At 36.4% G+C, this 13,716-nt stretch overlaps 1 protein-coding gene across 3 annotated transcripts in view; it reads right to left on the reverse strand.

The window, feature by feature from the left end:
* The window catches only part of LOC138701185 (dnaJ homolog subfamily B member 6-B-like), a 461,685-nt gene that overhangs the window by 280,766 nt on the left and 167,203 nt on the right, over positions 1 to 13,716 (reverse strand). Inside the window, exon 1 of one of the 3 annotated variants that reach the window (XM_069827815.1) lies at positions 12,291 to 12,596. The exons of the other annotated variants lie outside the window; for them this stretch is intronic. The gene's annotated coding sequence lies outside the window, so the exon portion shown is untranslated. Of the gene's footprint in view, positions 1 to 12,290; positions 12,597 to 13,716 lie in introns of those variants that run through there. 3 annotated transcript variants of the gene reach the window in all.

A 13,716-nucleotide genomic window follows, 5' to 3' on the forward strand; every position in this document is an offset into this window, starting at 1 on the left:
ATTACCATAATTCAATGGAAACATATAGCAAGTAATATAAAGTATACACATTAAAACTAAATGATATGTCAATCTTCATTAAACTATGGTTGCATGTAATAACAAATAGGAAACATGTTAAAGGAATTGTCGTTGCACCAAATGAGTGATTTCTGGACCAAAATGATCGCATTTTAATTTTTTTTAAATGCAATTTAAATTAAGTAAAATATTAAACGATTTATCCTTCTATCAAACAGGAATGTTCCCTGAATCAAACGACCTATTTTAATTATGTAATTACTTCATATTTATTTCTAACGGGTGCAGCGGAGCGCACGGGTACGGCTAGTAATAATAATAATAATAATAATAATAATAATAATAATAATAATAATAATAATAATCAAAAATATTTACAATAATAAAATAAATACTAAGACGGATAAAATAAAATATAAAACCACTTAGCAAGAGTTAACACAACTTAAATAAGCATATAATAACCAGGAAAAAATTACGAACTCGAAATATAATATTCTGAAAATTATATTTTTAGTTATAAAATAGTCTGAAATCCCCTGGGATATACAGCCTGGAATCCGGAGGAAGAGATTCTCCCTGGCTCACCCCCTGAATTCATCACTGCTCATGCAAACCGGAATATCTGACCATAGTCTTCCTTCGACGTTAGATAATATCCAAACATTTCTATATTTCTGCTTAAAGAGGAAGTAAGGGGAAAAGAGTAGGCAGTGAAATAAATATTATTACGAGTAAGACGCCTGCGAATCAGCGGATAAAAATGTAATCTTGTTTACTATACGATAAGAGATGTTTCCGCATATAAACAGTGCCGCTAACTCATATACATAATTGAAGACTGGACATAAAAAGGCTGCAAGGCCAAAGATACAAACCGTAGAAAACAGAGCTTTGTTGTACAACTAGTGATGTACTATCATAAATTTTGCACATTATGGGAGAAGCTAGGCTCTGAACAAAATTACAATCAGACATAGTTTTTCTCAGTGGATTGAGCCAGGGATATAGACTCTTTTCTTTGGAAAAACTAATTTTCAAACATATTGTCAGTTACAACCTTTTTAACGTTTTCAATTCAAAAACTCTAATCACTGCATGGTGAATACACATTCGCAATGTGTCTGTCCATGTAAGAAAAAAATTACTAGTCTTATGCAACCTCCTCAGTATCATAATCCACACCAGCGTTGTCAACTTTCAAACACAAAATTATGAAATTGTAGTCTAAAAATGATCAGATTTTCCACAAAATTATTGCAAAGATATTATTATTATTATTATTATTATTATTATTATTATTATTATTATTATTATACTATACCAACTTTACAACCACTTCTCGCACAGAAAAAGCACCAGCGGCAACTACGAACATATTATTGTGATTGATTCATTCATTAATTAGCAAACTATGACGTAATCTTACTAATGACTAGGGAAGAATCTGGGCTCTTCCCTGAGGATCTTGACATTTAGACTAAAACGTTTATTCAGGGAATACTAAAAGAATTAAATAAACTCAAAAGTGTTCCATTAATATAACTATTTCATTTATATGATGTCATTCCATTTTCGGCCAATGAAGTGTCATGAAATTCTGAATTCCAACCAATCACAGTCATACATCGCGATAATTTCTGCAGCTCGATTTATCACTATCAATTTATCGCATGGTCGTTCTTTTGTTTAGTCAGTGTCGGCAACTGTTTCCATGTAAATCATTGAGCATGAATCCATTGCACTAAATAGTGCAAAATCCTATTTCCACATCTACATCTTCTAATTCCATGTCCATTGTATCTAAAAGAAATGACACTCCTTCATAACAATTGTTCATTTAATTAATGTATTAATCAGGTTATTTGTAATTATACTATAAAATGTTTAAATTAAATTATGACTTCAGCAGATAATGAAAATGTATTTCTGTTATAATAACAACAGAAAAGCGAAGTAAATGTAATTAAAATGATTAAACCTGTATTTTGCTTTTCTCAATTGGCATTACTGTATAACATCCAATTTGTTTATTGCATTAATCGATATTCATCCTTTTCAACTTCACAATATCTATGTATTTATGAATATAGTACAATTATTAACATTTTGTAAGCGAATTTTAGGGATACATTACTTACATTTTTATTTTATTCACGAAATAGTTCTAATAAATGTCACTCGAGGTCTGAGATTACTATTGATAATTTCTTGCTATGCAAAACGAAGTAGAATAAATTCTGAGGAATGGTACGATTAACGAAAATTATCGCATTATTCTGTAAGTGTTGTCGTATATCGCATCGGAGCCAAAAATATCGCATAACACGATAATTAATTTATGGCATGGATGATTCACACAATCATCTCAAGAGTGCAGGCGTAAAATAAAAAGAACCAAAACCATGATTAGCTTCCAACGCGACATAGTAAGAAATCGACAGCATCCAAAATAAGACAAGCAGTTATCAAATTCGTGAAGCGTTCCCATGATCTCGTCTAGATCCCTGTCAACTTGTCATGCATGTTGTGACATTGTCGAAAGTTTCGTCTTTTTTATCTTAGCTCACAGTCATCGTTAACAACCGATGTTGTAAAGTACAGCGTCGAGAACGTGACTAGATTATTGAAATAGTAGTTCCTTATTTAACGACCCTTTTAAACGTCAGAGTCTATGCAGGGTCGATGACGGTGGCGACGATATGGCACGGTACAGCAAAGCACTAGAACAGAACCCACTTAGCTTGTAACAATTCTCTCAATATATCTTGAGAATTTGGTACTGATATTACCCATTTAATATAAAATATGGTGGTGCGTGTATAGTTATGAAAATCGTACTCTCAGCTATAACATGAACTTAATGGGACGATTTCTAAAACACGGACGATATCCTGGTTCCAAACTCTGCTTTTAAATCGCGATCGAGGTCTGAATCCTTATGTGATTTCTAAAACGAAGTCGAGACGCGGCTTGAGAAGAAACTGAGGTTCGTGGGTTTTATATAATGGCAACGTAGCTTAGAATCGATCTTTATTCTTGTAAAAGAGTCGATATTAGAAAGAAATGAACATCGGGATTAATATTTTTATCGAATTGCAATAAGTCACATTCTTTTTTTTCTCTCAGGTAAAGCATTGTTATTATATTCACTTGGTCGATTTCTAAAACACGGAAGAAATCGTGGTTCCAAACCTCGGCTTTTAAACCGCGATCGAGGTCTGAATCCTTATGCGATTTCTAAAACAAAGTCTAGACGCGGCTTGAAAAGAAACCGAGGTTCGTGTGTTTTATATATGGCAACGCAGCTTAGAATCGATTTTTATTGTTTTAAACAGTCGATATTAGAAAGAAATGAGCATCGGGATTAATAATTTTATTGAATTGCAGTAAGTCACATTCCTTTGTTCTCAGCTAAGGTATTGTTATGTTTACTAATTTACAGAATATATGTGCGTTTAAAATACTAGCATTATATAGTATTTAATAGGAAACGGATTTTTAGATACCAGAATGATATTTCCCAAATAATTAACAAAAATCGAGCGTTCATGTTGTAGTTTATCATTTGTTCATAACTACTACCAACATTAATTACCTGAAAACCCGATTCTAAGGAATTAATAACCTAAATATTAACTGGATTAAAATTTCAATTGAAACGAAAATTTTGTGTAGTTCTACATATTTTCACATATACTAGACTTACTACGTGAAAAGCCTCAGTAGCATAAAACTTAAAATAAGAAGACAAAATCACGTTTGCTTCATATTCTTATAGGCTCAAATAATTTCGAGTATTAAATAAAATGTCCGAAACCACTGTAAAGACTAAAAATTAAGTTATATCATCTTATAGGCATAAAGGTATAATTAATATAAAATCTTATATCTTACTTCCCTCAAAGCAACAAGAAGGTGTAAAAAAATTTGACAACCCGCAGCCTCTTGAATTTCGTTGCAGATTATTATTTAGCATTCTTGCTAAATTTTGCGTTGATTCCTTCGAAAATCGAAATATTCACCTGAAATTATCGTCGTAATATAGTTACAAAGGATTATTCATGTCTCTCATCACTAATCCGGGAATTTAATACCCGTAGAGACAAATTTTCCTTGATAATCATCCAGCTGATCTACTACCTCCATCTTGCATACATGAAGCCGTGGTCTCTGCCTCAGAACATGGTTTCGAGCCATGGCTCAGAAAAATGAGAAAGATTATGTGCAACACAAATTTCACTTCAATAAGAACTCCTAGGGTCGATTTCTAAAACGAGGTCTAGACCACGGCCATGCCTTTAAACCGCGTTTGGATTTATAAAACGAGGTCTTTTTCATTTTTCTGAGCCATGGCTCGAAACCATGGTCTGAAGCAGAGACCACGGCTGGGGCAGGTTTAAAACCACGGCTTCATGTATACAAGATGGAGGAAGTAGATCAGCTGGATGATTATGAAAGGAAAATTTGTGATTGCAAATATTAAATCTCGGATTAGAATGATGAGAGACAGGAATAATCCTTTGTAACTATATAACGACGATAATTTCATGCGAATATTTTCGATTTTCGAAGGAATCAAAGCAAAATTGAGAAAGAATGCTAAATAATAATCTGCAACGAAATGCAAAAGGCGCCAGGTTGACAAGTTTTTTACACTTTCTTGTTGCTTTGAGGGAAGTAAGATATAGGCCTAATATTTTATACTAATTACACCTTTATCTCTATAAGACGATGTAACTTAATTCTTAGTCTTTACAGTAGTTTTGGACATTTTATTTAATACTCGAATATAATGTGGGCCTACTAGAATATGAAGCAAGCGTGATTTTGTATTCTTATTTTAAGTTTTATGCTACTGGGGATTTCCACGTAGTAGGCCTATTATATGTGAAAATAGAACCATATAATATTTTAGTTTCAATTGCAACTTTAATCCAGTTAATATTTAGGTTATTGATTCGTTAGACCCGGGTTTTCAGGTAGTTAATGTTGGCAGTAGCTATGAACAAATGATAAACTACAACATAAACGTTCGACTTGTGCTAATTATTTGGGCAATATAATTCTGGTACCTAAAAATACGTTCCCTATAATTAATGCTAGTATTTTAAACGCACATATAATCTGTAAATTAGTAAATACAACAATACCTTAGCTGAGAACAAAAGAATGTGACTTACTGGAATTCGATAAAAATATTAATCCCGATGTTCATTTCTTTCTAATATCGACTGTTTACAAGAATAAAAATCGATTCTTAGCTGCGTTGCCATATATAAACCCACGAACCTCGGTTTCTTCTCAAGCTGCGTCTCGACTTCGTTTTAGAAATCGCATAAGGATTCAGGCTTCGATCGCGGTTTAAAAGCCGAGGTTTGGAACCACGATTTCGTCCGTGTTTTAGAAATCGACCCCTAGAGTCTGGACTACGATTTGGGGCACGGAAAGCATATCTGTAGACATAAGCTTTAAGGTAAGTTTAGCCAATATTCGGTACCTCCCTCTTCAGCAAGAAGACGTTTTAATTGGCAGCAGAACGAAATCGGAAAATTGGGATTCGATCAAGCTCTATCGAGAGCCATTCAATGCGAACTCGCAGCTTGTTAGCTCCGCACGCTAGCGATCACAGCTGGAAATGAGACACTATGGCGTGCACAAAGTGATTTAGCAGGACAAAATTGCCTCATACTGTCCAATCACCTTCGGCAACGCACACTCTGCAACATTTCGGACTCAATTCGAGCACTTAGATGCAAATATGTGCCATCCGTATGAGAAAATCCACTGCCTCAATAGTTGTAGCACTCTCTTAAGCCTGTAACATCTACTAGATAAAGGCTGGTTCACAATAAACCGGGAACGGAAACGACGAGAACGGAAATATTGTTGAAATAAATGCATTTCCGTTCTCGTTGTCGTTTCCGTTCCCGGTTTATTGTGAACCAACCGTTTCACAATAAACCGGGAACGGAAACGACGAGAATGAAAATATTGTTGAAATAATAGTAATATGCGTTACAAGAGCGGTATGTTGAAGTTTTCATGTTCGAGGAAAAGTTTGAAAAGCGAAACGTAGTTGAGATTTTTTAATTTCCGAGAATTGAAAGAAAACATACCGCTCGTGTATCGTACATTATTTTGTGCGAAGATCGTTTATTACATACCTTAAAGAGGAATTTCTAATTAGTTTCAATGAAATCTCCATCTTGGTTTCTGTTCAATGACGGCAAATTTGCAAAACAAAAATATCTATCTTCAACATTGTTGCTTTAAAATGTTTTCTGTGTTTACTATACTCCAGCAGGCCGTGATATACGTCTGTCTTTTTTTTCCCCCCAGTCTATGGAATCTTGTTGATTTTTTCACGGCTTCCTTAATGTTACTTGCATCACGAATGCAGTAACTTTAGTGGAGTTGTAGAGTTTACTTATTTTTTGCAAATATTTAAAAACAATAATTAACAGTGCAATTTAGGTGAAATTGCAGTGGTAAGTTTCCAATTTATAATTATTACTATATTGAACGTCTCTAAAAATAATATGTTAAAAGCCTGAAGCAGTAAAATCAATATGTCACTTAAGCGGTAAGAAGAGGGAAATTGTTATGTGTGTTAGGTTGGGGATACTGAATGTGGAATTTTAGACTTTCCGAAGATTGGTTTTGTGCGGAGACCAAGCAAATACGCACGATCTCGCACAAATGTATTTAAATGTGAGCATTCAAAATTAACTATTGTGAACTCACATTAAAATGAATTTATTTTAACATTTCCGTTCTCGTTCTCGTTGTCGTTTCCGTTCCCGGTTTATTGTGAACCAGCCGTTTCACAATAAACCGGGAACGGAAACGACGAAAACGGAAATATTGTTGAAATAAATGTATTTAAATGTGAGCATTCACAATTAACTATTGTGAATACTCACATTTAAATGCATTTATTTCAACATTTCCGTTCTCGTTCTCGTTGTTTCCGTTCCCGGTTTACTGTGAACCAGCCTTGACAGAAACGAGCGCTGAAGTTCTAATAAAAGTTTTATTGCCAGTTACAAAAAGAGTAACGTATGTGTTTAAAAAACTTACTCTGCAGGCGAAGACATAATGCTTGCGACTGATGTACTTTCATGTCCAAGGACGTAATCATTTAGTTATTTTCAGTTGAAAAACGTTACTTAAGCGTAAGTCCGGTTCTCGTATGAATGAGGTAATCAGGAACAGTGCCAGTGTATGCCAGGGAAGTGAGCCAGTCCCCCGCTCCCTAAAATTAAACTGCACATCAAATACTTATAAATAAAACACTCACTAAACGCAACTTTTTGTCTGTACCTGATACATGATTCTTACGCATTTTTCTGTCTATGGAACTGTATTTGATTTAATTCATTATGTAGAGTATATTCCTTTTTTTTTTTTTCCTTCCTTCCCTATCATCTTTCTATCTTCAACATTTTTCCTCTCACTAGAGATTATCCTCTCGTCTTCTCTACAGCCAACACATTAGACAAGGTGGGTCGTCCGCTTAAGACAACATAAACATCACAATGATAAAGATAGAACATCAGGCATCATAATGACAACGGAAGAAAAAAACGAATGTCACAATAACGGAGACAAACACCAGACATTCATCACAATGACAACGGAGACAAAAGTCTAACTTTACAATGACCACTGAAGAAGATCGGACATCAATATGACAACGGAGACAAACACCAGACACCACAAAGACAACGGAGGAAAACTAGACATTCCAATGACAACGGAGACAAACACCAGACATCACAATGACAACGGAGACAAACACCGGACATCGCAACAACAACAACGGAGACAAACACTAGACATCACAATGACAACGGAGGAAAAACCGGACATCACAATGACAATGGAGACAAACACCAGACATCACAACGACAACGGAAATAAACACCAGACATCACAACGACAATGGAGACAAACACCAGACATCACAACGACAACGGAGGAAAAACCGGACATCACAATGACAATGGAGTCAAACACCAGACATCACAACGACAACGGAGGAAAAATCGGACATCAGAACGACAATGGAGACAAACACCAGACATCACAACGACAACGGAAATAAACACCAGACATCACAACGACAATGGAGACAAACACCAGACATCACAACGACAACGGAAATAAACACCAGACATCACAACGACAATGGAGACAAACACCAGACATCACAACGACAACGGAGGAAAAACCGGACATCACAATGACAATGGAGTCAAACACCAGACATCACAACGACAACGGAGGAAAAATCGGACATTACAATGACAATGGAGACAAACACCACACATCGCAATGACAATGGAGACAAACACCACACATCACAATGACAACGGAGGAAAAACCGGACATCACAATGACAATGGAGACAAACACCAGACATCACAACGACAACGGAGGAAAAACTGGACATCCCAATGAAAATGGAGATAAACGCCGAACAGCATAACAACAACGGAGACCAACGCTCCATTCTTCTTCCTATCCACATTTCAAATTCTTCTATTCGTTTCTCTTCATTTCGTCGTAATGTCCGCGTTTCTGTTCCATACAATTCCACACTCCTCACAAAGCACTTCACTAGTTTCTTCCTTAGATCTTTTTCCAGAGGTCCGCAGAAAAGGAATGGTGAACGGGAGAAGAGTTCGGGGTTGAAGAAGATTTCAGATGATGGATACGTTGATCGTATGCGGAGACTAAGAGGAAGACAGAAAATAGGAAAGACTGGAGAATGCTGAGTTTGCAGTGAAAGACCTGCCCATGGGCAGAACACTTATGTATGACTGTATTTAATTAATTAATTTATTTATTATTACTACAATAATATTAAAATACATGACTTCAAATAATACTCGGGACATTTCATAGGACATATAAATAAAAAATTATAGAAGATAAAAAAAAAGTCTACAAGATAAAAGCGCTCCTAGGATGGAAATGAAACCTGAACCTCCACATACAACAAACAAATCAATGAAATTCAAACAATACCAAGTTGCTCGGGAATATGATTATACAAACATTAGGGGAAAAAAATACAAACTCAATCTCAATCGATCCACATAAGAATGGGAGAAGAAAGACTCTCTAAACTAGCATTTAACTACAATCGCAATATGACCTGTCCCATGAAGTGTAGGTAATGATTGTTATGATATTTTGGATCAAAATGCTCTGCTACAATGTCCACATGTCACACAACTTTCCAGTCCACTTAAAGATTAATATTCATTTGGTTAAATTATGTATCTGCTCTGTATCGTATTGCCCAATCTGTTATGTTACGTCGTTTTAGCTTCAATATTTTTGAGTGGAAAAGTACTGTCTTGTGACCCTCCGCTTTCACACCAACAACGTTCACAAACGAACTCCACACGCGACGGGTGATTGGACACATGCCTATACAAATCGTCAATCGGAAAAGAGTGGCATTTTTTTTTATGTTTGGAGAGGTCACAAAGTGGGCGTACCCCCCACGTATTCTTATTTCACTTAATCTGTGAATATTGGTACCCCATGTTTACGTTGGTACCATGGTATTACTCGATCGAGGCGAGTGGAGTCGTGAGCATAATGTGAACTATAGCCATACGGTATTACCACAGTTTAGTATATACAGTCACGAAGCTCAATACGTAGGGAATATGCATCCATAGATAGTTGCTAACTACTATGATCGCTACTATCGCCTCATCACAGACAATGTGAAATAGTACCGGCACAGTTTATTGTTCCTAGTACCCTCAACAACTCTAGCTTCGTGACTGTATACTCTAGACGTCTAGACTGTGGTATTAGGAACGCAGGAGCAGTAGCGCCACGGCTCTGGACTGCAGGACTCTACTGGCCTTGGTCGAGTAATAACCGTGCAGTTATAAACAAACATGGCTGACCAGAATCCGTTTACCATCGACCTTTCCCAACCGATGGATTGGAAGAGGATCTGCAGATGATGAAACCTCTACACCCAAGGTTCACGGACTCAAACCCGGTCGAAACGCTTTAAGAAGACTATAAAATTCTTAGCAAGATTACTTCTGGAAGGAAAGTAAGACCTGGAGGGCTGTCATAGATTTATGACACGCAAAAGATTCCTGTCCCTGAGGAGACTCCACGCAAAATGTGTTCATATTTCGTCCATGTTGAATGCAGACGTTTCAAAGAGCGTCGTTAAATTTATCACCACTACCGTTACGTAGTTTCGAAACCTAGAATGTTTTGGTTCTACAAGTTTTACTCTCCCACCCCGGTCTCTTTTTCAATTACGCTGCATCAACTACTAGGTTATTTAGCATCGATGGAATTAATGACAGCGAGAGAGTATTTGGCGAGACGTGGCCGAGGATTCGCCATGGGTTACATGACAATCTTCTTACAGTTGGAGAAAAACCCAACCCAAGCGGGAATCGAACTCGTGCCCGGAACAGCAGACAAACAGGCTACCGCCTGAGCTATGTTGTTGGCATCTAGAAGACTCATAAAAAATCTTGCGAAATTTCAAATCCTCAGGTTTTGACTTGTACTAACTCTTCCTCAATCCTCACAATAACACACTTTCAACAAACGGGTCGTCTGTCCCATTTCGCCTTCACAAGCGAAGATCATTAATCTGAATAATTATTCACGTGACGAGAACCTTCGGTCTTGTGACAAGCACGGCACAAGGTCATCAAAGAGATCATAATATAGATATAATCACTTGAGCGTCAACAGGAATTTATCAAATGAAACTCTAGATTAGAACAAATAATTCGAACCAAGTTCCAGAAATATCAAGATACAGAGAGAACGGCTGTCTCGTCAGATCGATTGCCTGTAAGGCCTATCTGCAGAACATGTCAGCTGTACAGACGGCATGACGTAACCGCGAATTTACTGTAGCATACACAAGAGGTGGACAAATCTTTACAAGTGGTAGCATTCGACTCGCATGCTATTCGTCTATTTTACCACTTGATATTCACACAATCCTTTCCTTTTCATCTTCTACGCACTAATAACCTCAAAGAGTGCAACACATCTACATACAGTAAGTCACCCGAAACGTCTTCTACATTCAGGAAAAACGAAAAATGGAAGTTTCTTGGAGAAGCCCTTTTTTTTTTTTTTTTTTTTTTGAAAACAGTTACGACAAATCGCGTCTAACTTATTCTAAAATGTTCCTTGATAAAATAAAATGCTACACTAAAAGATTAGACACGTCATCCAGAAAATTTAGACATATAAGGTTCGTATTATATGGGTATATTTTGCTACAATGCACTACTAAAAATAAATAATAACAGATTAGGCCTAGTATATTGTTGTTTACGTAAGAAATAATTTCTGGATAAGAGCGACTCATTCAATTCTTTTAGCGAACGATACAGAACTGTGAATTTTTTAAAGCATCCTAAATCATAACGTAGAGTTAAAAAGCAGCAGACACGTCTATTGTCGCTTAGGAAATTTCACAGAGGGGGAAAAACTACAAGGTGAGGAATTCTACGAGTATACTGCAGGATGGTGGAGCCTACAACGTAACAAATTTAACAGATTTAATTGAACACTTATACTGTGAAAAATAATTTTAAAAGTTGTTAATACTTCCTTATTAGAATACATTCAACACGTTGGCTAACATTATTTTGATACGCTTTCATTAACTAGTTATTACTATCTCATAATATTATAAAAGTCCGTCTCTATTTTGACAACAAAGAATCTACTTTTACCTCTGTTAGTACTCCCTGACGCTACGCGGGTTGCATTTTAGTGTACTAGGGACTCGTACTGATTTTGGAAACTTCTTTACATATCCAACAACATGCCTACCAGCTGTTATATGATGTCCAATGCGAATATATGCTAAGTAACATTATTTTAATACACGTTCCTTTCATTAACTATTATCTCATTGGGCCTATAATATTACAAAAGTACGCCACTACTTTGGCAACAAATAATCTACTTGTATCTCTTTGTATTCCGTGATGTTACGCGGGTTGCATTTTAGTAAACTTTGGACTCAGATTTTAGAGACTTTTCTGCACATCGAACAGCATGCCTACCAGCTGTCACATGACGTCCAATACGAATCTACAACTGATACAGCACTGATTATTGCGACATCTGAGCTTTACGATACATATACAGACATAATTCCAGGTGACGCTGTTAACATCTCCGGGATTAAACATTAATTCTACAACATATATTCACAGTTTCACAAGTAATATACTCACATGTTCTGCAGCTACAACCAAGACGATTCCAAATATGGCAATTCAATAGCCAGTCATCTGTCGTAACAGCTGAACCGGAGTCAATCCAGAACCAAATTAGACAACAAGTCTTGCTGATGCTCTCCCTACCAAATAAGCTATATTTGGTTTGGACGAGGATTACATTTCTTGATTAGAGTATAATTACAAGACACCACACGATCACTGTCTGTTATCACCACTTACACACGAAACAAGACCCGGAGTGGTGGGGGGGGGGGGGGAACTCGCCGCTACAGCTGACAGTACCTCTCCCGAGCACCTCTCAGCTGAGACTGACGGACGAACCGAGCGCTGTGACGTGAGTGCGACGCGTTGTTCCCCTCCTTCCCCGCCTAGGTCCCCCATACAGAGGTAGCAGCTGCAGCGAGAGACCCTACACGCCGACAATATTATTATTACAAAATCGCACAATGAAAATTGTACTACTACTACTACTACTACTACTACGAGATCGCTTAGTACAGTGGTTCTCAAACTTTTTTGATCGCGGAAACCTTCCGACTGGAAAAAAGATTCACGGATCCTCAAATTAAATTTAATTAATCGCTGGATTAATATAAATGTAAATTTAATATGCCTCCATATTTATATTCTGTACGTATTTAACATCGACAATATGTCTACATGTTGCTATTTATTATATATATGAATCAAATAATTAGAGAATGGAAACAATTGCCTCATGGATATTATACAACTCAACAGACATTTACAACTAGATTCATTACTTTTTGCAGACGATTTAGCTCTGGTGGATTCCTCAGAAGATGAATTACAACGTTCAATTTTTAATTTTAACAAAATTGGAATTAAATATGATATGAAAATCAATAAAGAAAAAACTAAAATTATGGCCTTCTGCGGAAAATATCCTGTGCCTAGCAAAATATGTTTAGATTCAAAAATATTAGAAAGAGTAAATTATTTTACATATCTCGGATACACATTATCTTTTTTCGATGAAATAGACATTCCACAGAAAATGTCTAAATAAACCAAAACAATGGGAATAATTAACAACATTCTGAAACCTTCCCTAGTACAAAGGCATACTAGAATTCGCCTATACAAGACCTTGGCGAGACCTGTACTTTGTTACGGCAGTGAGGCATGGACATTAAGGAAGAAAGACGAAAGCAGAATAACGGCTAATAAAATGAAATTTATGAGATATACTGCGGGATATACGAAATGGGATCACAAACGCAATGAAGATGTAATGGAAGAATTACAACTAGAACCTGTAATTAATCACGAAACAAAATTATCAGAACAACTGGATAAATCATCTGCATCGCATGCATAGAGATAGAATTCCAAAAGTCATGCTCCACTATCGTCCAAACGGGAAGAGATCTCTCGGTCGTCCAAAGAAGCGCTGGAT

This window comes from Periplaneta americana, chromosome 6, assembly GCF_040183065.1.
Source record: "Periplaneta americana isolate PAMFEO1 chromosome 6, P.americana_PAMFEO1_priV1, whole genome shotgun sequence".
In the NCBI taxonomy this organism is placed as follows: domain Eukaryota; kingdom Metazoa; phylum Arthropoda; class Insecta; order Blattodea; family Blattidae; genus Periplaneta; species Periplaneta americana.